Source organism: Centrocercus urophasianus, unplaced genomic scaffold, assembly GCF_019232065.1.
Source record: "Centrocercus urophasianus isolate 14NV4802_14NV808 unplaced genomic scaffold, USGS_Curo_1.0 seq_10, whole genome shotgun sequence".
NCBI lineage: Eukaryota > Metazoa > Chordata > Aves > Galliformes > Phasianidae > Centrocercus > Centrocercus urophasianus.
In genome coordinates this window covers 36,012,109-36,033,756 of record NW_024884142.1, presented here as the reverse complement: position 1 = coordinate 36,033,756, position 21,648 = coordinate 36,012,109, and positions in this window count along the sequence as shown.

Genomic DNA, 21,648 nt, shown 5'->3' with positions numbered 1-21,648 from the left:
TAGATAACAAATATCTCCAATATTAATGAAAGAGAAAGATTGTTGAAGTTTTTTTTTTTTTAATTATTATTATTGAAAACATGCTCTGTGTAGAATGTTTGACAATGCTTGGGAGAGGAAAAGGAAGCAAGCAATCACACTAAAATGAGTAATTTTATCCTGATGTACCACAAAATACAAGTACCAGTAATAGCTAAATCAGTTCTCACCCTCATTTATATTGTAATCACAATTAAGCTAAACTGATGTAACTGAGGTTTCAACCATTCTGAATGCCATGAAACCGAAGTTTCATAGTGATGTAACTACATTGGCTTTAAATAAATTTAATTACACCTCTATCAGATTTTAAGCACAAATAAATCCTTGGTGATGACATCAATGAATCTCCTCTGTTATGCCAGTGAGCATCACCATTGCTTGCTCTGAGTCACTGCGCCAGCCCATCTTGGTACCTCAGTGCCAGAGGAATAATCCTGGAGCTGTGGCTGCAGCTGGAGGCCAAGGTGTTGCACTCAAGCCTCCAGAGAGGTGCAACATTCCACTGAAATGCTGGGAAACATCCATTTGATACAGGTTTTTGCCTCAGTAGAAGGACTAAATCCTGCATGGCTGTCTTAGATACAGCCCTGACTTCCATATAGAGAATACCTAAATGTGGTTTCCGCTTGAAAGGTCTTTTATTTATTTTTTTCTCTCTGTTTATCATGCTTCATAGTTTGGAAGTGAATCACTAACATCCAGAAAAGTACAATTTTTACTAACTTGAATCATAGGTGGTTGGCTCAGGCCCACATGCATGTGCAGGCACTACCTTTAAAGGTAGTGCTCAGACTCTAAACTCGTCAAACAATAGAAACATAGATAAATAACACGCATATGCATTCTCACAATCGTAGACTGGGAGCTTTTGTTTATGACTTCAAATGTACCAAAATGTACAGGGAGAGACTATGCTATGGAAAGGCAGTAAATGGTTCGATGATCCACTCTGCATCAGGTTTCAGGCTGATACAGCTTCAAATTATTGGTCTTCTCTGCATGCCGTTGGAGGGGGACAAAAAGTGATGATGTGGTTATCTTTCTTCTGAATACTTGGGGCATGAACACTTATCCAGCAACAGACCATTTTTGCATGAGTCAGGTGCTTATAAGTCATCAAGCATTGTTTCCCATTGACCAGAAGGGTGCAGCTTCTCTGTAAAAAAGCAAGCTGAGAAATGTTGGGATCATGATGAGCTCATTTCCAGACCTGCCGGAACCATATAGCAATTCATGCCATACAAGTTAGATATTTTGCAGTAAGGGAACCATCAGTTCACGTGGTCATGGATGAAGGATCCAAGGAGTAAGGTTTCTGAGGAAAAGTCTGGCTGGGAGCTAGGAAAGACACTAGGAAAGAAACCAATCTCTACAGCTGTGAGAGAGAATAGCAAAATGTACCGGTATAAATTAACATTTGGCAGTGAGGTAGAAAGGCCTCAGGAAACTACTACAGGATTCCATCAGGGTAAATTTTAACAAGAACTTTTCAAGATCAAGAGCTCAAGGCAAAGATAGGTCCATTGTGTGGGAGAGTAGATGAAACTGTACTACACTTTTCTAGGAAGACAAGACAATACTCCTATGCCCTGTTGGAGAGAAAGAAGGTAAATCCGTGATGTGCAGGGGAAGTGCAAAGTTCTGCAATCTTCCCTTTGAATTTCACAACGAAATGAGTATTTTTGGAGTTGTACGTTTGAAAATAATGTTCTTAAATGTTTGTCTCTAGTGGCTAACCCTTGCAAATGAGCAGCACATCTGCATCCCATACCCTAGAGCAGTGCATTTAAATTTCATTGCAGCAAACTACCTGGATTCAGCAGAACTGAAACCAGCCTTGTAGTGCTGAACTTCCTTATCATAGCCAGCTGGTCTTCCATTACATTTCACGTCACCCATTTGGTATTTTCCATTACCTAGGTAAAATTCTGCTTCACATTACCCTAAGTAACAATAGTTAGCTGAATGTAGAGCCCTCCACATGTCACAACACAAAGTGCCCTTACGTAAAAGCTCTGCTTCAGCCAATGTCATCAACACTTTTAAAGTATGGCTTGAAGCAGAAGCACCAGAGAGAGTGCTTAGGTGGGAGATCTCAAAGCACCCCCCTGCACTGATCCAATACAACTATACTGGTAAATTATACAGCGTCAGTGCCATGAACTGGGGTGCTGGGACTTTGTCATGCTACTTAGTCCAGACCTGCTAGCATTCCTCAGGATATCTTGGGTTAGAGCCCAAGGGCCTCAGGCCCTGCTCCAAGGAGTTGGGGGCATGCAACACAGTTGCTGTGGTCAGAAGGTGACACAGAGCTGGAGACTACCCTGGCACCACGTTGCTTCAGGGTACAGCATGTGATTTCTTGAGGCTGCTATGTTTCCTGTGTCTTGGGTGCTAAGTCTTCACTGTGTGTGTGAGAAAAGACTTTAAAGGCTTTCAGTTCATCCTAATGAGATACAGATCTACTGGTGGAAAAAAAACAACAAAAAACCAAGAATAAAAGTTTAGAAAGATAGAAAAGACTGTTTCCTGCCTGTTTTAGCCTCAAGTCCTTATAGGATGAAAGTTGCATTTATGCTGTATTGGATATGGGAGCAACATGCAGATAAGAGATTCATGTCTCTTCCAAGACAAAAATGTGCTGGCTTCAACCCTGTTCATTGTAGTCCTTAGGGTAGATCAAAAGTAACTTAAAGTAGGGGTGATGGCTTTTCGACAGTGCAGATCAAACCTCCAGACTCTTTTTATTAGTCCAATGGTTCTGAGCCGCTTCAAGTCAAAGAGATGTGAGACCATCTTGCTTCTGCTTCCGGCAGGCAGGAGTAGAAGGAACTTCCTCCCCAATTTGACGGGAAGCAACACTGTTCAGCTATGTACTGAAGCTGTGCTAGGATTTCAGGAATTTGCTTATTGCTTCATATGCTGAAGTACACGAAGGGATCAGATGCTCTCAGTAAGCCAGGTTCTTGTTTTGACAGAAAGAGGAAAGTATGCAGCAAGACATAGATAACTTATCTGTGTTTGCAGTATTTTTTCTCTTTTTTTTTTTTCTCTTTTATATTATATGAGCAATAAAAATCTATTTACAAGACATACAAATTTCAGTTTATAGCAAGAAAGATGTTTCTCTCTGTCTGTGCTGCCTCTGCAAGTGTCAAAACAGACTTGTATTTCATACCAATAAAACATTGCTTCCATGCCAAGAACAGCAAGAAAGAAAACAAATTGAAGCTATTTCCTCAGAAAAAATAAAAATCAAAAAAATAAAAAAAATCTAATTCTTACAAATCTGCCTCTGATCCTGTAATTGGACTGGTGGGAGAAGACACCATGGGAACCCATACAGCAGCTTGCCTATGTAGATCCATTCCAGTAGGCCCCCCTGTAGTCTCCAGACCATACTGGGAGGATGCTTCTTTCCCTTGATTAGTTCCTTACTTCTCAAGTGTTCCAGCTCATTTCAGAGGGCACAGGGTTGTGAATTTAGCCCAGAGTGTGAAATCCAGAGTTATTGCTAGAGCTGGTTAAAAAATTTTCCAATGGAATGTTTTTTTTTTCCATCAGAAAATGCCATTTTGTCAAACCAAAACTCTTCTCTGAGGCATGTTGATTTTCACAACCTTTTGTTTTGGGGAAAAGAATTGGTAAGAAGCATTGTGAGAAGGTCAAAATATTCCATTTCAGCATTTCTGGAATGGAAGCTAAGAGAGAGGAGGTGTTTTACAAAGCTACTTCTAGTTTCAAACTGTAATTTGCTTTCTATTACAGAGAGAAAAGCATTGTGATAGAAGGATTTTTTTTTTTTTTCAGTCATGCCAGTTCATTTGTTTTCATTCTGATTCAGAGCAAAGTAAATATTAACTTTATAGAACTCCTTTGGAGACGGAAATATCTTTTACTTTCACAGCATTAGTTAGGGCTATTTAGAGTTTTTAATTTAATGGAGATGCATTTTATCCATTAATCTTTGTAGCAATTGCTTAGATAATGATTTGATCCTATCAATTTTCTTGGTCAAACAAAACCCAACATTCATACAAACAACACTTGGCTTAAATAAATGGTCACAGATTGTGAACAATGAAGAAATAAAATGTTAATGTGACAGCTGGTTGTGATTTATCACAGTATTATTGTACAGATTTTTAAACAGTCAGACCTATTTTATGCTTGTTAACTCCGAAATGATGATAAGTAGTAGACAATATACTTTGAGTAATACTTTTAAATATGGCCCTGTTTCAGTAGAAAATTAATCTTGTTCAGTTCATCCCATGAATTCGAATGTGCTTAAGTCAACCAGGTCTATCTATCTACCTGTCTGTCAACCCATTTATCTATTTATTTAGGTGTTCGTGAAATATTTTGTACTGCTTGCATGTCCTCATTGCTCTTATTTTCTTTTCAACACATCATATTCTAGGTCTAGTTAGTCACAGAGAATGTTTAGGTCTGACACGAATGAATGAAAGGATTAAACACTCAGTTCATTATCAGTGCCTAGTTCTGAAATAATGCCTCACAGAGAGATTTCTCTGTATTTATATATATTTTTAGCTACACTACATGTTTTTTTCTTGAACAATTAAACAGTACAGAACTGTATGCAAACTTGCAACACATTTGCAAATGTAAAAGGATGTTGAAAAACTGAAGGAAATAAAGATGTTAGAGCATATTGTGGACCTAAAACAAAGAGCATCACTGTTAGATCCTGTTAGATTTCTAACTATCTTCTTTAATAAGAGAGTTGTGTGATTCATAGAAATCTAAAAACCTGTCCTAAGCAGAGACATATTTCCATCTCTCATGGGCAGAGCAGATACAGCCAACACTGTGAGAGAGGAGATGCTATGGCCTCTCCTGCCACCGCTTCTGCTGGCCCAGTTCTGACAAAGCAACAACTTCCAGTTAGCTGAGTTAGTCCCCCAAAATCATAGGGGTGAATTAAAAACATCAGGGTCCTCATTATTGTGTTCCGATCTTTGAACTCAATTCTCTAAGAAACCATCAGAGATCCTCAGTTATTCACCTGACCCCAATAGATGGTGATTTTGGTATGGAGAACATTAGAAAGCATCGGACATCCCCACTTCTTATCTGGGCTGTGTGGTTTGCAGGTCCGGAGCAAGTGACTCCTATATATGCACTTTGGATTAGAAGACTGGTAAATCTTGACTGCTTGACCGTAATCTACAAAGTATCATTCTCACTTACAGGAGTAACACTAGCTCTTCTGCTAACACAAAGCATACTGAGCCTAGCATGTCTTTAAAGATTATAAAGACAAAAACAAAACAAAACAAAACAAAAAACCAACGACACTGTAATTCATCTCAGCTGGAGTGGTCCATAATTGACCATTCCTTATCTAGTTCATTTTCATATGTGCATGATAAAGTGGAAGGAAACAGATCAAAGTGTGTGCTTGATGGACGAATTAGAATACCTGTGTATGTGTATAAATCCAGTACCACCACAATTTATAGAAGGTTTATGTCAGTTCTTTTTGGAAATATGCATAGGATAAAACAATCAATTATTGCAGTTTAAAAAATAGAACAACTCATTTCTGTAGAATACAAACTGTGCTACAGTTTACAAAGACTGTAATGTAACATCATTATAGAAGCAATAAATACTACAGGAAAAAGGCTTTTGTCAGATCTTAAAAATGTGCTCCCCGGGCTTTTCAGGTTGCTTTCAGTCTCTTCTTGCCCTCATCACAATAGCATTCCATTCCATCCTCGTGCAGCACAGCACGGCCTCAAGTCCTTTGTTTATGCCTCCATTTGGTGCCAGGCTCAGGAAACTACTGTCTCACCCCTCCTTAAGTTTGACCAGTATCTGTGTGGACAGTCCAGAGGTGCAAGCATAGGGACACAATCCTAACAAGCAGCAAGGTATCCATATAAACTGTAGTTGCTTTCTCTGATAGTTTTCTAGACTCGAGTGTTCATTCCTCTGTTGATCTTCTGCAATTTCTTCTCTGCTTGTTTTGAATTTAGAAGAATAGGCTAGAGTGACCCTTTTCTTTCCTTCTTGTATGGCCTATTGCTATTTGGATTCCTAGGCAATGTATCAAGTTCTGGACTCTGTTAGAAAACATATTTTTCAAATAACATTCTTCCTTCCTGTAGAACAGGCATTTATGTCAAATGCACTATTCAGTGGGCTACCTCAGTTAGATGATGGTGTCAATTGCTTGCTCTTTTAAAGTTTGTTTACAAGAAATGTTCTTTCTTCTTTTATTTTCTGAATGTGAGAGGGATTAAAATGAAAAATAAGAAGGGAGCAGCTTGGCAGCTGCATAGACATGTCTTCAATCAAGTGCAGACAGGCTGATCCTCATGGGCTCCCAGGCAATGGGATCCAGGCCAGCTGAGAAATTCAGCATGTCCAAAAGGATGATGCAGGTGAGTTCAGGCTGGGCACAAAGGTGGGAAGGCACTAGCCAGGGGCACTGGGCTGTGTAGACCTGCCCAGAGTCTTTTCCTGCCTTGTGGGTTTCTTTTCCAGTCAACATTTTGCCCCAGATATTCTCTTGAATTTTCTTGGCACATGCTCCCAGCGTTGCTCCAACCTTATCTATGGTAATTCTGTCTCTGATGCTCCCTTTCTTTTTTCAAACAGAACAGCCATTACCTGTTTCCTCATTAGCCTGAATGTAAGAGTTGTTCCTATGCTCATCATAGCCTAACCCAACTCACTGTAGCAATTATAATCTGGCACAACTGTGGAATAACTTTTATCTTCCAAAGTGCTCATCACCTTCATTCTCTGCTACCAAATACCTCAGACTGAAGTCACGGGATTTTTCTCCATGTTAACAGGGCGTTGTACGAGAATGGCTGACTTTTGGGATGCACCTGTAGAATGTCCCTAAATGTAGACAGGCTTCTATCAACTGCCCAATGATAGAGGCAGGGACACTAGGCAAGACCAAAGACAAGATGTAGAAGGAAATATTGTGTTTAACTGAAATATTAAGGATAAAAATATTGACCTACTTCTGTATCACAGCATGGTTTGGATTGGGAAGGACGTTACAGATCATCCAGTTCCAACCCCTTGTCACCAGCAGGGATACTTCCCACCAGATCAGTCTGAACTTGACCCCATCCAACCTGGCCTTGAACACTTCAAGGAAGGGGGTTTGAATGTAAATAGGATTATTTCCCTGAGATAAATCCCTTTCTTAGATTGCTCATTTTCTTCGTAATTGTTACAGGCTCATGGTGCAATTTAACACAAAAGTCTGTACTACTGACCTTTAGAAAAGGTAGCATTTTCAGTCAAAGAAATGCTTTCTGCTACTTGTGCTGAAGCCTCACTTCCCGCCTACACTTACACACAAGCCTTCTGCAACCAATGTGGCATTCAGGAGGAATCTTCTGTTCAGTAGAAAGTTTTCCACAGTTACATAAGTGAAGCCTATGAGCTGATGCAGAGGTAGCTGAAAATGTGAGAGTGAGATTTACAGTAACATAATTAGCTCACTTACAGTAAGAGGGAATGCTCTTTCCCGTGTTGGAGTGAATGCCATAGGAGCCTCCCGCTACTCCTACCATGAGTCACATCTCCAGAGGCATTTCTGAGAGCCAGCCACCCTCAGGTGCTGAGCAGCATTTGTTTGTGCTGTGAGTGAAAAATACATATGCGTGTGCACAACCTGAATTTGATTAAGCAAACATGGGCAAAGAAACCAGAGGGCTGTGGTTTCTTTGAATGTCTGTCTGTCTGCTCGGTGACAGAGCCAATTCTTGTAGTCTCAGCCACAATACCTTGACTCATCACGCAGTCTAGAAGAGGCGATCCCCAGGGGGGCAGGAGCCAAACCACATGGGAGTAGCTTGGGGAGCACTGGCGGCCTTATCGGTCCTTCTCCAGGCTCCACTTCTACTCTTGCCTGCACCGTGGTGAACTGGGAGCCCAAGATTTATCACTGTGGCCTCAGCAAGTACTTTAACTTCTGCCAGGTTGAATAACTTTGAAACTGCCTTGGCCTAGGGATTGAAACACATGGTTTGGAGCAACCCTAAGTTCCCTTCCAGGCTTTGCCTGGGCAAGTCATTTATCTTTGGTATACCAGCAGTAGAGAACTGTCTCTCAGTTCACAATAAATAATGTCTTGCGTGCATAAAAACACTTATCTACCTCCCAGGCATGTTGTGAGAATGGATTGATGTTTTCAAGGAGTTCTGTAAGCCATCCATGAAAGAAGCTAGAAGCATGAAGCATGTAATTATTGCCATTATCTCACAGAACCATCCAGGTACTGAAGGAGCCCTGGTTTTGTACATGCAAGGCAGCAAGGGCATCAGACTTGCAAACAGAGGGAAAAAAGGTTTCCATTCCTTAGCAGCTCCAAGTGAGCCTCAGTACTTTTTCCAAATAGTGCTAGATATGGGATCGATGCAATTTTTTGTTCTGTGTCAGCTGGGTGAATTATAGCTACTGGGTGAGCTACAAAGAGCTGGGAGCAAGGATAAGAAGACAGGGTAGCTTTGCTCCAAAGGGATGCAGACAGCTTCATAGCACTTAAATACATGCAAAAAGGTGTCTAACTTCAAGATTATTAAATTCACACAAACAAAGTGAAAGAAAAGAGGTAATATAGTCCTTATTTTATAGGAGGATGGACTAAAGATAACACGTAACTTTCTGGAGGTCATCCAGGAGCTTGTGTCAGAGACAAGACTTGGTGTCCTGAGACCTGACTTGATCCTTTTTTCTCTCCTTGGGTTATCTGTCCTCAGCTTTGAATACAAATGTGCTGATCCTTAAGGTAAAACGGCTTAGTGATAAAAACACATCTGCTGGCTACTAAGTCAGAAAGAGAATGGCAGGAAGGTGTGCCTTGTGCTCAGCTGAGATCTGAAAGCATCTCCAGATAAAATGAGGATGTGAATTTCTGTAGCTCAGAACAAGTAAATAACACTGATATTTTCTCTGTGAGTGGTAAAGTGGTTTTTGTAGTGCTAATGTGTCAGATTCTGTGTAAGAAAACTCCATCCTCTGCCTTTCCAGGTAAATTCCTGCTGCATCAGAAAAATGTAGTCCATAGCAAGAGAGAAAAAGCCTTCATCATCAACCTTCTAAGGCAATCATGATATGTTTATGTGAAAAAGCCCTTATATTGCCCCTGTGGGACAATCATTCTACCACGGAGCTTTTACAGTTGTTTTTAGGGTTCGTCTCTCAGTAAATACACAAGAGTCTACGAAAAGCCACTGAATTTCTAATTGCTTTTTAGAGTACCTCCCTAGTGTCTAAAGCATCATCCCATCTTTCTGATGAAGGTACGAACTCCTTCATTACTTCTAGTCTAGAACCATGCTGCATAGTTGAGATGGTCTTCGCAATGAGAGTGTAATTCTGCCATTCTATTTCAGAGACTCCTGAGGTCTTGCCCTGTAGTATATTCACAGCATACAAAGAGTCATGCCAATAAGAAGAACACCAAAGTATTTCTTCTGAATATCTGGAAAGCAGTCTGAAACCACTTTCCTAAAGCTAATTGCAGTGAGAGCCTTGATTTCAGTGGGAACAGGATCCACTCTTAGCAGAGCAATTAGAAATACACGCAGTTTGAGCGTTTAGACTTTGCAGTATGTTAGTAGTCTCATGCATCTCATCTCATGCATATTTTAAGAGTAAAATACATTCCTGTTATTCTCCATATAGCAGAGTAGTTTTCAAAGTAGGAAGGTATTCAAACAGTTGCAAAGTTAAATTAATGATTTTGCCCTTCACTGTTACAATACAAACAATTCAATATTCATGGGACATTAACATTGTTCTTGGTTTATTTTATTTTATTTTTTTAATTTAATTTCTTTAGATGTTACTCAGTGTTTTCAGTGAACAGAGGAGAAAGAAAGAGCAAAGGACTGGTTTAAAGCCTCTGCAATCAGCCAGCAGTCTTTCCTTTGCTTCAGTCTTGGATCATACCTTGAGCAAGTTCGGATGCTCGTAGCCAGTATTTTGAAAAAGTTTTCATTTAAACTATGACATAAAAACACTCCTCTGCCACATTGTCAACATCATAAAAAAACTCAAGCAATTCATACTGCTTAAGCACTGCAACATGTTATTAGGAAAATTTATACCAGCCACGATGATATTCTGCAAGCCAAATTTTGGGTTTTCACTCAAGTCAGTGGCATTGGTGGTAAAATCGAACCCCACGCTGAGTGATTTTTTTGAGAATTCAGAGACACATGTGGAGTTCTTGTTTTGTATTGTAAATGTGCTCTGAGAATCAGATTTAATTATTTGCTGGGAAGTAGCAGAAAAAGTACATCTCCAGGAGTAGGCTGTGCCTGTGGTCCCAGTAGGCTGAGTGGTGGCTTGAACAGAAGGTCCTGTAGTTCCCATAAGTGGGCCTGTGCTCTTCTAGGTTGTGCTTTCTGACCTCTCGCAAAGAGCAGCTGATTTTGCAGGAGAATATGCAGAGTGAAACCACTACAAACGTTGATCCTGCTAAAAATAACTAACTCTCCCTTCCCATTGTTTAGAAATGGAAAGTACAAAAATTCCAGTGATTCATTCTCTTATCTATCAGAATGAGGAGGAAAAAGCCACTTAAATAAAAGTGAAATCTTTTACTCAGACATACGGCCTTACATGAGATTCCGTTAATCTCTTACTTTAGAGTAATAGACAATGTATCCTGAAAACTCATATTCAGATCCCTCCTAAGAATCCATTTGAAATGTGTGGGCTGACAGGCAATCTGTTCAGCTTGGTCTCATGGGTTTCCCAGTGATTGCCTCTCTAGATAACAATAAAATGTTGATGGTTTATCCTGTCTGGGTTTTTTCTTAAGAGAGCCCTGTTCTCTTGAAATGGTAGAGTAAGCCCTCTCCAGCTTTTCCTGATGCCCTGTGCTCTTTCAGTAGATAACTGCCTTTTACACTGATAGTTCCAAGCTATTCATGCTGGCACAGCTGTGAACTGACATAGAATGAAAAATGACAAAATTCAAAAGGTATTTGCGTAAAAACAAGTTAAAAATCATGATGCATACTGATTAGAGCAAAGGAATGCAGAAACTTATGTATTTACTTTTTTATCCTTTCCTGCTCCATTAGTTACTGACCTTAGTTAACTTACAATATTAGCTTAAAGTTCTAATGTTTCTAATCTGGTTACAGTAATTCATTCCTTGTTCTTCCAGTAGCCCAATTTCTTCATTCATCCATCTAAAGTCAAATGGAATTGTTTTGTACAAGAATAAAGGCTGAGCATTTAACATGAATCTTATCATTTTGTGTATGTGTGAAATAGATAACCACAAACCACTTATGCCAACGCTGCCACTCATGGGACTTTATTTCAGATTAAATGTGTCCTGACATCTAAGTATTTCACTCTTTTTTCATTATTACTTTTTTTCTTCTTTTTCTTGAGACAGAGAGGCATCTGATTATTCACAAATTCATCAAGGAAAAGAAAGGGCTACAAACATATGATTTCATAATGCATCATAGGACTTGTGGCTAATATGCCAGAACTACAAAGCAAATGCTATGCACTAGTTGGATGTGAATGTAGGCAAAAATGGATTTAAACATGTATGTAATAGATAGATACCATAGCCAAACATCACAACCTTACTTTATGAGCCAGGATTTTTATGAGTCAATAGAAAGTACAATGCAGATGAAGAAAGCAATAGAGAGCTGCAGTAGCTGATCCAGAGACCACATTTCAGACATAAAAAGTCAGAGTGATCAAGATGACCAGTGAAGTTCCCAAGAATCAGATGCTGTGGTAAGACTATCTCAAGATTTATTGTTTGGTCTAGACATGAGCGAGAAGTGAGGAGGGATGGGAACAAGGTTCAGTGATTTTTAGGTGCAAGCCATTGTCATCCTAGGTCAATAGGTCCATTAGTCCATTCTCATTCTTTCCCAACTTTATGCATTTTAAGACCTTTGTAATGCTTCTCAACAGCTCTCATACTCTTATCCTACATCAGTTGAGAACTCGCTAGAGAAGAGAGGACATAACACACAGGAGAGGTGAATTAGTGACTGTCAGCCATACAAAGTTCCCCTAACACCTCCAAATATGCATAGTATTTGCATACCCAGTCCTCAAATTTTCACCACCATCTCTGATGACAAGTCCACAATAGCTAATGACATTTATTCAAGAGATTTTATTCTATTTCATTGTCTAGGAAAAAAAAACAAACCTACAACAAAAACGGCTGGCATACACATACCATAGTATCATAGAATGGCTTTAGTTGGAAACTACCTCAAAGATCATCAAGTTCCACCCCCCATGCTCCAGGCAGGATCACCAGTCACTAGAGCAAGTACTATTTCAGGTTGCCTGGGGCCCCATCCAACCTGACCTTAAACACCTCCAGGGAGGGGGCATCAACAACCTCTCTAGGCAACCTGTTTCATCATCTCACACTCACTCAACAGAAAAAAATTCCCCAACATCTAATCTAAATCTCCCTTCCTTTAGTTTAAAACCATTCCCTCTTGTCCTATCATTATCTAGGCTTATAAAAGTTGATTTCCCTCATGTTTATAAACTCCCTTTAAATAGTGGGAGGCAGCAATGAGGTCTCCCAGCAGCCTTCTCTTTTCCAGGTTGAACAAGCCTGATTCCTTCAGTCTATCTTCATAGGAGGGGTGCTCCAGCTCTTGGATCATCTTTGTGGCCCCCCTCTGGACCTCCTCCAGAAGCTCCACATCTTTCCTGTTTTGGGGGCCCCAGACAGATGCAGATATGTCCTCATGAGGGCAGAGTAGAGGGTGACAGTCATCTTCCTCACTCTGCTGGCCACTCCTTTTCTGATGGAACCCAGAATACCATTGGCCTTCCACTGCTGGCTCTTGTTAAGTTTTTCATCAGCCAGAACCCCTAAGTCCTTGGCAGGATTACTTTAACATACATGTATGTTGTTCACATTATTTTTTACATGCTAAAATTCATTTCAGCATGTAAATCATTTCAGCATGATAGTATGCACATTTATATTTTTAGTGGAAGAAATTCATGGGGTTATTTGGTGGTCATTGCCTAAGTTCTTAGGTGGCCATCTGACAAAACTCCCTCTGCACTGAAATTAGTTGGCTCACCCACTGGCAGCCTCAGCAGAGGAGTGATAATAAAATATCCTCTAACTTCCTGGGAAGGTTCCTGTGGGCTCGACTGACTTAAGCACATTGGCTGCTCTGCATGAGTACATCTGTGGTACTGCTGTCTTTCTCTCTCTCATACGTAACTTAGAGAGTTAGGATTTGACCTTTTAAATCTCTATGTTTTTCTCATTCTTAGTTAGGTGCGTGCTGCCTTGCAGAACCTAAAGTTCTGATACAAGTCCATGGACTCTTAGAGATTAAAGAGGGTCTGCTCTGCATGCCTAACTAATAGCATTACTCCTTTGTTTACTAAATGGCTCAGTAATTAGGTCCATACCAAGGGACAGGCTTCTGCCCATTAAGATTTATTCAAGAGGATTTCATATTACACTCAAAATGCTTTCCATTCTTCATGGAAGTGAGTGGTGCTTCTAGGTCTTCTCAGAAGAGCAAATTGGGCAACATGGAGCTGCAGGCTGTGATGGCTGGAGCGCTTCTTGTAAAGGGCAAAGATCAGCTCCCTGGAAGCCAAAGCCAGGCTTAGCCAATGCTGCTGCCATTTTCCCCTTCCCCAGGCCACCTGGGCAGGCAGTCAGCTCTCAGGGTTGAGCTAGGTGAAGACTATGCTTCACTTCTGCAGACTGGGCTGCAGACTGAGCGTGTGGTGGGGATGGATCTAGAGCTGGCAGCTGGGGCAGGAGACCTATGTGTCCTCACTGGGACAGACTACCTCTGGGTCTGGAGCTTTAGGCACATGAAAGTCAGGTGCTATGGTTATGTGAAGTTTTGGAGATCCTACTTTTAGAACACAGTGTAACCTTTGGGTTTTTATCCTGCATGCTTTAGAGCTCTTTGCTCTTATTTTTATCTATCTTTCAAGTAGAAAAGCATTACATAGCCTGTCAGGTTCAGCACAAAAGAAAAGCTTGCTCTGGTTGCAGAGCTGCTTGTGTATTTGTTCCTCTCGCTTTCTAAAGCCCCCATCTCCAGCTGTGATGCACTTCATGCTATGAATCCGACCACTCTCACTAATCTGTGTTAAGGAAGTGACACTTGATAAAGTGTACAAAGCACATGCATTTTCACCGAAGAGAAGCCTGATGGTTGAATGGACTGGCAAAGGAGAAATGCAAGGAAACTTTCTCTGCTTGCATCCTCCATAGAAAAGCAGGGCACAACAGCCATCCCTCTGCCATGGGCCTGTTTTTTCTTAATGCCCTTCATGACGCAGACCACTTTAAAGGGGGCTGGAAGGCACTCTTTGTCAAATTTCTAGTAACACATCATGGATCAAGTTGTTTTGTTTTTTTTTTTTTCTGAGCCAGTGTTACCAACACTAATTGAAACCTGACAATGTTGCTGAGGCCAAATTTCATGAGAACAACAAAGTTATTAAAAAAATAAAATAAAATGATTCATTCCCCACTCAGTGCACTGTCAGTTACTGGTACTCCCCACGCTTAATGCCTGAGGTAGCTAATGGCATTAACACATGAAAGAAATCATCAACATGCTTTAGACTCCCATTGGAATCGTTTATTAAAATAGTTCTTACACTTTTTTTCTCTGTTTGTAGAGCTGGTATGCCAGTAGCCACACGACCAGTACTCTGACCAACGGAGTGATAATTCCCAGAAATACAGAATTTGTTTAGACTGCTCCAGACACAACCACCTTGACCGGATAACCTCTTTGGGGTTTTGCAATGCCAAAGGAGTATCCGTTCTGGCAAGGCAGGGCCACACGCCAGCAAGGAGCACAGCTCTCCTAGCACTACTTTTGGCAAGACAAGGCAAAAAAAAAAAAGGCCTCCTGTTTTTACAGCCATCCTGTCCAACTGCTTGGGAAATGTTCTTATTCCTTTCTCCTCCTCCCCCCCCCTCCCCCCAATGCATGCTTTGGATTTGCTTTATTTTGCTCAGTGATGGAGAAGTCACAGGGACAGCACAGAGGGTGCTAAGGGCATCCATGGGTACAGTCACTCATCCACTGATTCACTGACTACCATGGCTGATTTGCAAACAACCAGTAGTTAAAACAGAAATAAATGGAAAATGAAAGGGGGAAAAAAAGGAAAATATAGAGAATGGTAATAACATTTTCTTCTGTGAAACAGAAGTTTTGACCTACTGCCAGAAAATGTTTCCGGAAAACTAGTGTTGTTTCATTTGGAGAGAAAGGAGGACAAGTGAGGAGTTATAGGCCTCCCCTCCACTGTCCTTGTGTAGGGGCCACTGCAGCCATGCTGCTTGCTTCCCAAATTTCCTCCCTGCCCTGCATCTGCCCTTTTCACTCATAAAAAGAGGTACTTGGTTCCACCCACATCTCTGTTGTTGCTTAGTATAAATCAGGGCTCCTACTTGTATGTGAGCACTCATTGGTAGGTCAAGAACAGACTATCACCAAAGTCAGGTTTAAGTATTTTAGCAAACCAAAATCCATGCCGGGAAGGAGAGTTGTGCCTTCAGAGTGAGGTGAGACCCTCTCCCTCACAGTTCATTTTGGCACAAACCAACATTTCCACTGATGGTTGTTATCAGCCAGTGCTGGGTGTGTGTGTGAGTAGTGAGTGACGGGGGAAGGAGCAGGTCTTGCTGCTGGAGGCCTTTCACCCTGCCAGGGCAATGAACCAGGCTGCGGCATTGCCTCCACACCATAGCCAAGTGGTATTTGTCTGGTTTCTCATCTGAAGAGCTGAGATGGGAAATGGGCATTACACAGAAATGGAATTTACTTTGGGGAGATGTAGAGGTTTTGATAAAAGGTTGTGGTCTTAAACAACAAAAGCATTCATCCCTACGCACATCAGATACAAGTAAAAGCAGTGCAATAGAATCTAAATCTACGGCGCATGTTCATACTTGATGTCACGTTTTAGCAAGTGCTACACACAGAGGTATCGTCTTCCCATCACTTGGACTTTGTCATAACATTTTTCAATTCTGGTAAATGGTAGCTCCCAGGATACTTTTGTGGTTCTAGCTAGATTGTTGTTTAAAGTGAAAACGAGACAAAAAATTACCAGGAAAATAAAAGTAAAAAAAGAAAAACAACAATAATCCAAAGGCCAATAAAAGCCAACTAAGCTAGTGGAAGTGTGTCTAAATCCAAACATAAATAGCCCAGCTCTCAGATGACCACACTTTTGGACAACTTCAAATAATTTCAAAATCTTACAATGGGGAATCTTCCCCATATTTTCTCTGTTGATCTGAAATCCCTGAGGATTTGTGGGAAAGATATATTTCAGAATTTGATTTTTTCTTGTCTTGGGTGGAATGAAAAGTCGTATTTCCTGCAAAGCAAAAATTCTAAACATTTCAATTTGCAACCACAGAAGCATCTTGTTAGTGTCTTACAGCAAATTTGCAAGGACTTGTACACAGCAGTAAAATATTAGAGACACAGGATATATACAGCGTATTAAAGTTGTATAATATCTGTACTATTCTTATATTTGATTTAGATCAACACAGCAGTTTACCTTAGAAAACAAAGTACAGCTGCCATCCTTGCTGTCTCCGTCATTCAAGAGCTGTGAACCAGGCATGCTAACGAAAGTGCAGGAGTTACCTTCCTTTGAACAACTCCTATTCCTCCTCCTTTCATTCCTACCACCTGTTTTGAAGCTCTCTCAAGTTGTGCCATGATACCCATTTCACAGCAGCTTTCATTAAACCCAGCAAGAACAAACATTTTATGTGGAGAAAGCATTTGACACCGTAAGTGGCCCAAAAAAACTTGTTTTAATTTCAGCAATTGACTTCTGCAGAATAAACTTCAGCATGCGGACCCCTCCTGTGGCCATGACTTGTTTTTTGATACAGAAAAGTGTATTTTTACAGCCTGACTGTGATTTGTGCTTTATGCATAGCAGTGAGAAATATTTCACCTATGCAAAGCCTGGCCTGGCTGGACTTTCAGCATTATCTGAATTCGTTAGGAGCATGGGGCCATACCTAAATTCTGCACTGCTTTCATTTTTACATTTGGCGTCTTGAACATTCATATCTAATTTCCCAATTCCTTAGTATTTGCATGTCCCATTTTAGCTGTGCTGTACTTCATTTGGTGACAGTGAGAGCGATCACAGGGCAGAGCCTCCAACATGTGTCACACGCACTTCTACAGACCTTTTCTCTTGCACTGCTTTGTGTCTGACCTGTTTTTGAATACACAAGACCTATTTTTACCTTGCTGCACAGGCACTGTCTATGTACTCTAAATTACCTCATGATGCATTTAGCTATTCATTTGGGATATTAAGCAACCACATCCTAGGCTGTTATTTGTGAGTGTGTGAGCCTGGTTAAGGTAGGTTTGTCTCAGCATGTGCTTATTGCTGAAGTTTCTGCAGCAGTGAGCATGGGAGACTTTCTCTTGTTTTTTCTCCAGTCTAGAGATAAGGCAAATGGCTTGTTCCAGGACTCCATGTGCAGGTAATTAATTGCCTGATGACCTTTGAGATAAATCTCCTGAAGTAGCACAGAGCATCCTTAGCAAGGAGATGGGGTTCACAGCTGCAGACCACAGTAATGCCCTCCAAACTCAGCTGTTACCTGCATTGTTGTTCTACACACCAGGAGCAGGGGGAGTAGCCCTGCTGTCCTATTCCTTCTCTTTGCTGACTGAGAATAGCTTCAGATCTGATGCTGAGCATATCTTTATTCTCTCCTGCTTGCACTGTGCTGCAGTGGGCCATGCACAGCCATGTCCCACACATCATTGCTCCTAATGCAGCAAGACCTCATGTGAAAGACCAAGTGTGGTTTTGGTTTTAGGCATGCAAAATACAACTGCTTGGGTTGAGCCAAAACCACCTTTTCCCCTGCCTGCCTTAGCCTTCGCTTTCATCTTGGCCTTCAAAAACTTGTCCCCTCTGGGATTTATTTACAGGCGTGCTGTTGAACTAAAAAAGACACAAAAGACCTCTCACTTTCTTACTGGATTATTAACAGAATAACAACCATAAGCGGTCCAAAATGTTCTTCTTGTCCTTTTCTTCTGTCCTGTCGTAATAGCTACTTTTGGTGGTAGTTGTTGTTTATTAACCCCGCAAGCCTCAATTACAAAGTCTCGAAAAAAAGCAAGTGTTGTGAAATTCCCAGAGCTGGCATTGTGTCCTTCTTGCCCACAGCACGTAGTATTGTTGCCTAACAATCAACCTAAATACTCCTTGTCCCTTTGCTGATGAATACATCACGCCTGTCTGACGCCTCGTCTCCCTGACCAGCTGGGATGTTTAATTAACTATGTATATAGGCAAATGGCATTGCAAAGGGTCAGGAGGGATGAGCTTGGATGGACTTGGTGCTATCTCTGAGATGGTGGCTGGTCTGCTCAGGGTGACATTGGCTGGGTGAATGTCGGTGCCTCCTCTTCTGTGGTTAGGTGGAATCCTGGCCTGGTGGATAGTGGCACTCTGTGGACTCTAGTCCCCACAGTCTATGGAAAGAGTGAAATGTAAGAAACCTGGCTGTGAACGACCACCTTTCTTCTCCAAATTTGAATGGTCTCATAGCGGGCTCTGCTGGTAGTACTGCCAGTGGCTGAAATGGAGTCCCCAAAAAAGGAAATCCAATAACAAACAAGAAGCAAAAAGTCTGCATTCCTCATTCCTCTGGCACTTTCTTCTTTTCTTTGTTTTTAAAAAGCGCATGCAGATTACTCTTTGCTTAGTAACACATTTGCTCTCCATAAAAGAGACAAATAATTCATTACAGCTCAATGTTTTACCTCCTGGATGAATGCTCCTCAAATTAGAAATGGGTAATTACTATGAGGCTAAATAACTGAGTATTTGGGAGAATAAACAAGCGACTTAGAGACATGAAATATTGCTTTCCAGATTTTCCATCACTAGATCTCATAGAGAAAACATGTGATTTGTTGCAAAGCTGCTGACACGGTGTTGTTATGTCCAGAGTCTGAATAGGTTTAAGTGGAAAATCCATACTTACAAGAAACAAATGAAGGTTCCTCATACTGAACTTGAGCCAGGTGGAAACAATCCTTCACTCCCTTTTAAAAACTTCTGATTCCTTAAAAAAAAATATCAAATACTTCCCGTAAATGTTCAAAAAGAAGAGTGAAGAGGAAAATTGACAACCAGTGTGAACGAAAATTAACACAAGTCTTTCTGAGGTCATCTTTCCTCCCACAATTACCAGATCACATTATTTTAAAACAGAATTCTAATGAAATATTTTTAATGTAATCTAGTTGTTTAGAAGGATAAATAGACAAATGTATGAAAAAAATCTGGAAAAGGAAGGGAGATCTTTCACAGTGAAAGCTTTTGCTTCAAGTATTTGAAGGATTAAAATAAATCTAAAGTTTCTAGTAAGAATGCAAAAACTGTTTTCCCAAGTGCTGAGTTGTGAGATTGCAATTGTTCTTATGCCATTGTTTTTCCAAGCACTGAATTCCCACTATTCCATTTTTACATTTAAATTTTCACTGGATTATTTCAGAGAAATATATGTTGTTGTTCTTTTTTCCAGGACTAATATAAGTTGACAAGAAGAGAAAAAATAACTGTCATCCTTAACATTCTCTTTGGTGCTCAAAAATCAGCTTGTAGAGTAGAGGATATTGTGACGCATTTTGAAATGCTTTTTAAAAACTATTTATTTAATTACCTATTATTTATTTTTGAATAAATTTAATCTATTTATTTAATTTATTTAATCTGTTGCAATCTACTATTGCAACATCAGTTGGGTTTGGAACTCCACTTAGAAAACAGTGCTGCAGTGTCTAACATTTGTAGCCGGAGTAGCAAATCAATCCATACATTTATGTTTTAACATTCATCCCTGAACTTTCTGAAGACTGTTTAAAAATAACTCATTGTCCTGCAAGCTTTACTTCATAAAGCTGCACAGCACTTTAATAATCAGGAACAAGGAAGTCAGGAGTTACTGTATGTCTGCTGAGCTCTGCTTATTAGTTTTAAAATTAGAATTAGCTTCTTTTCTATTCAGGTTTTCTTCTTCTAGTATTGCTGTCACCTATTTAACAACTTTGGACCTTTCCTTTTCATCTTACACCTTGCATGTATTTAGACACTACCAGTACGTTTGGACCTTCCATCTTACAATGGCTCTGCACTCAGAGCTCTGGAAGATTTCATGTGAGAAATCAAACTGTGCTTGCAATTGAAAGCCTTTTAGTTGATAGCTTTTAAACTTCAAGCACTCAAGCATGGATTGAAAAAAACTCATTTTCTTTTTTCTTTTGAAAAACTTGCTTAAACGTTTGCTGTGTACAAAAAGTTGCTGAGGCAGATGTGCCAAAAGTTTTGTGGAGAAAAAATAATTACAATGTTCACAACTTCACATACCCAATGTTGAATCATTGTTTTGAATTACAGGCAGTTATTGTGGATTAGACAAGGGGATGACTTTGTTTTCTTAGCAAAGTACTCATATCTGAATAGAAAATATATTTTCAACTTCTGTTGAATTCTGCTGTGGTAGTTCAAAAAGCATATAATGTTTTCTCCACACTGCTTTTGTTGGAATAATTAAAAACTGCTATTATCTTTGATGACTGCTAAGCTGTGAAGATACGCAAAATGCATATTCACATGAAAATTCATGTTGTCTGCTGAAAGAAAGATGGGTTTTTCCTTGGACTACATATTTGTTTGCCATTGATCGGAAAGAAGGGGCATAAATCTTAAAGATCTTTTGCTGTTTTTAAAGTGTAGTAATGAAAGAACATTTTACTAAGATTTCCAATCTGTCCCCTGGAACAAACAGGGATCAAGTGCAAGAGATAAATACAATAATGTTAATGAAAGAGTTACAAAGCGAAATGAGGAAATCACACCTCACACTTTTCCTTTAACATCCCTTCTTAACATCATAATCCAAATTTTAATAAGAAAGTGTATGTCATATTGTTTCAGATAAGTTTAAGAATGTATTCTAGAGCACTCCAAAGAAACAGTTTAATTGGAAATGCAAATACATTTGTGGAGTGTGATTCTTGGGTGATAGATTCCAGCTGTGGCTTGAGAAGTTGCTTCATCATTTGGGATGCCCCTATCTCCACCTGTGGGTACCTCAGCTCTTTTGCTGCTGGCACCACAAATGTAATCCATAATCAGCTATCACTGTAGGTCAAGAAGAGACATTGCCGTTGTTCATGTAACTGCATGTGCACAATTCGTAGTTCACATTCTTCATGTGCACAAAGAAGGTGGCTATCAAGACTGTTTCATATGAGCAATCAAAGACTATAGAATTACATTCAGTAACTCCTGCATCAATTCTCATAACCTGTGGCTGAATTAGAACATGTCTTTTTGAGAAAGTTGTGGTCTTGATTTATTGGTTTGATTTTATTTCTTTCCTTTATTTTCTTGTGGTTTGAATTAGTTCCATCTATGTATTTTTGTATTAAGTGGAATTTTTAAATTCCCAAATGAAGTCAATCAGCAGAAAGATGTATTTGCAGGAGTATCTTTTACAACAGCCACTGTCTA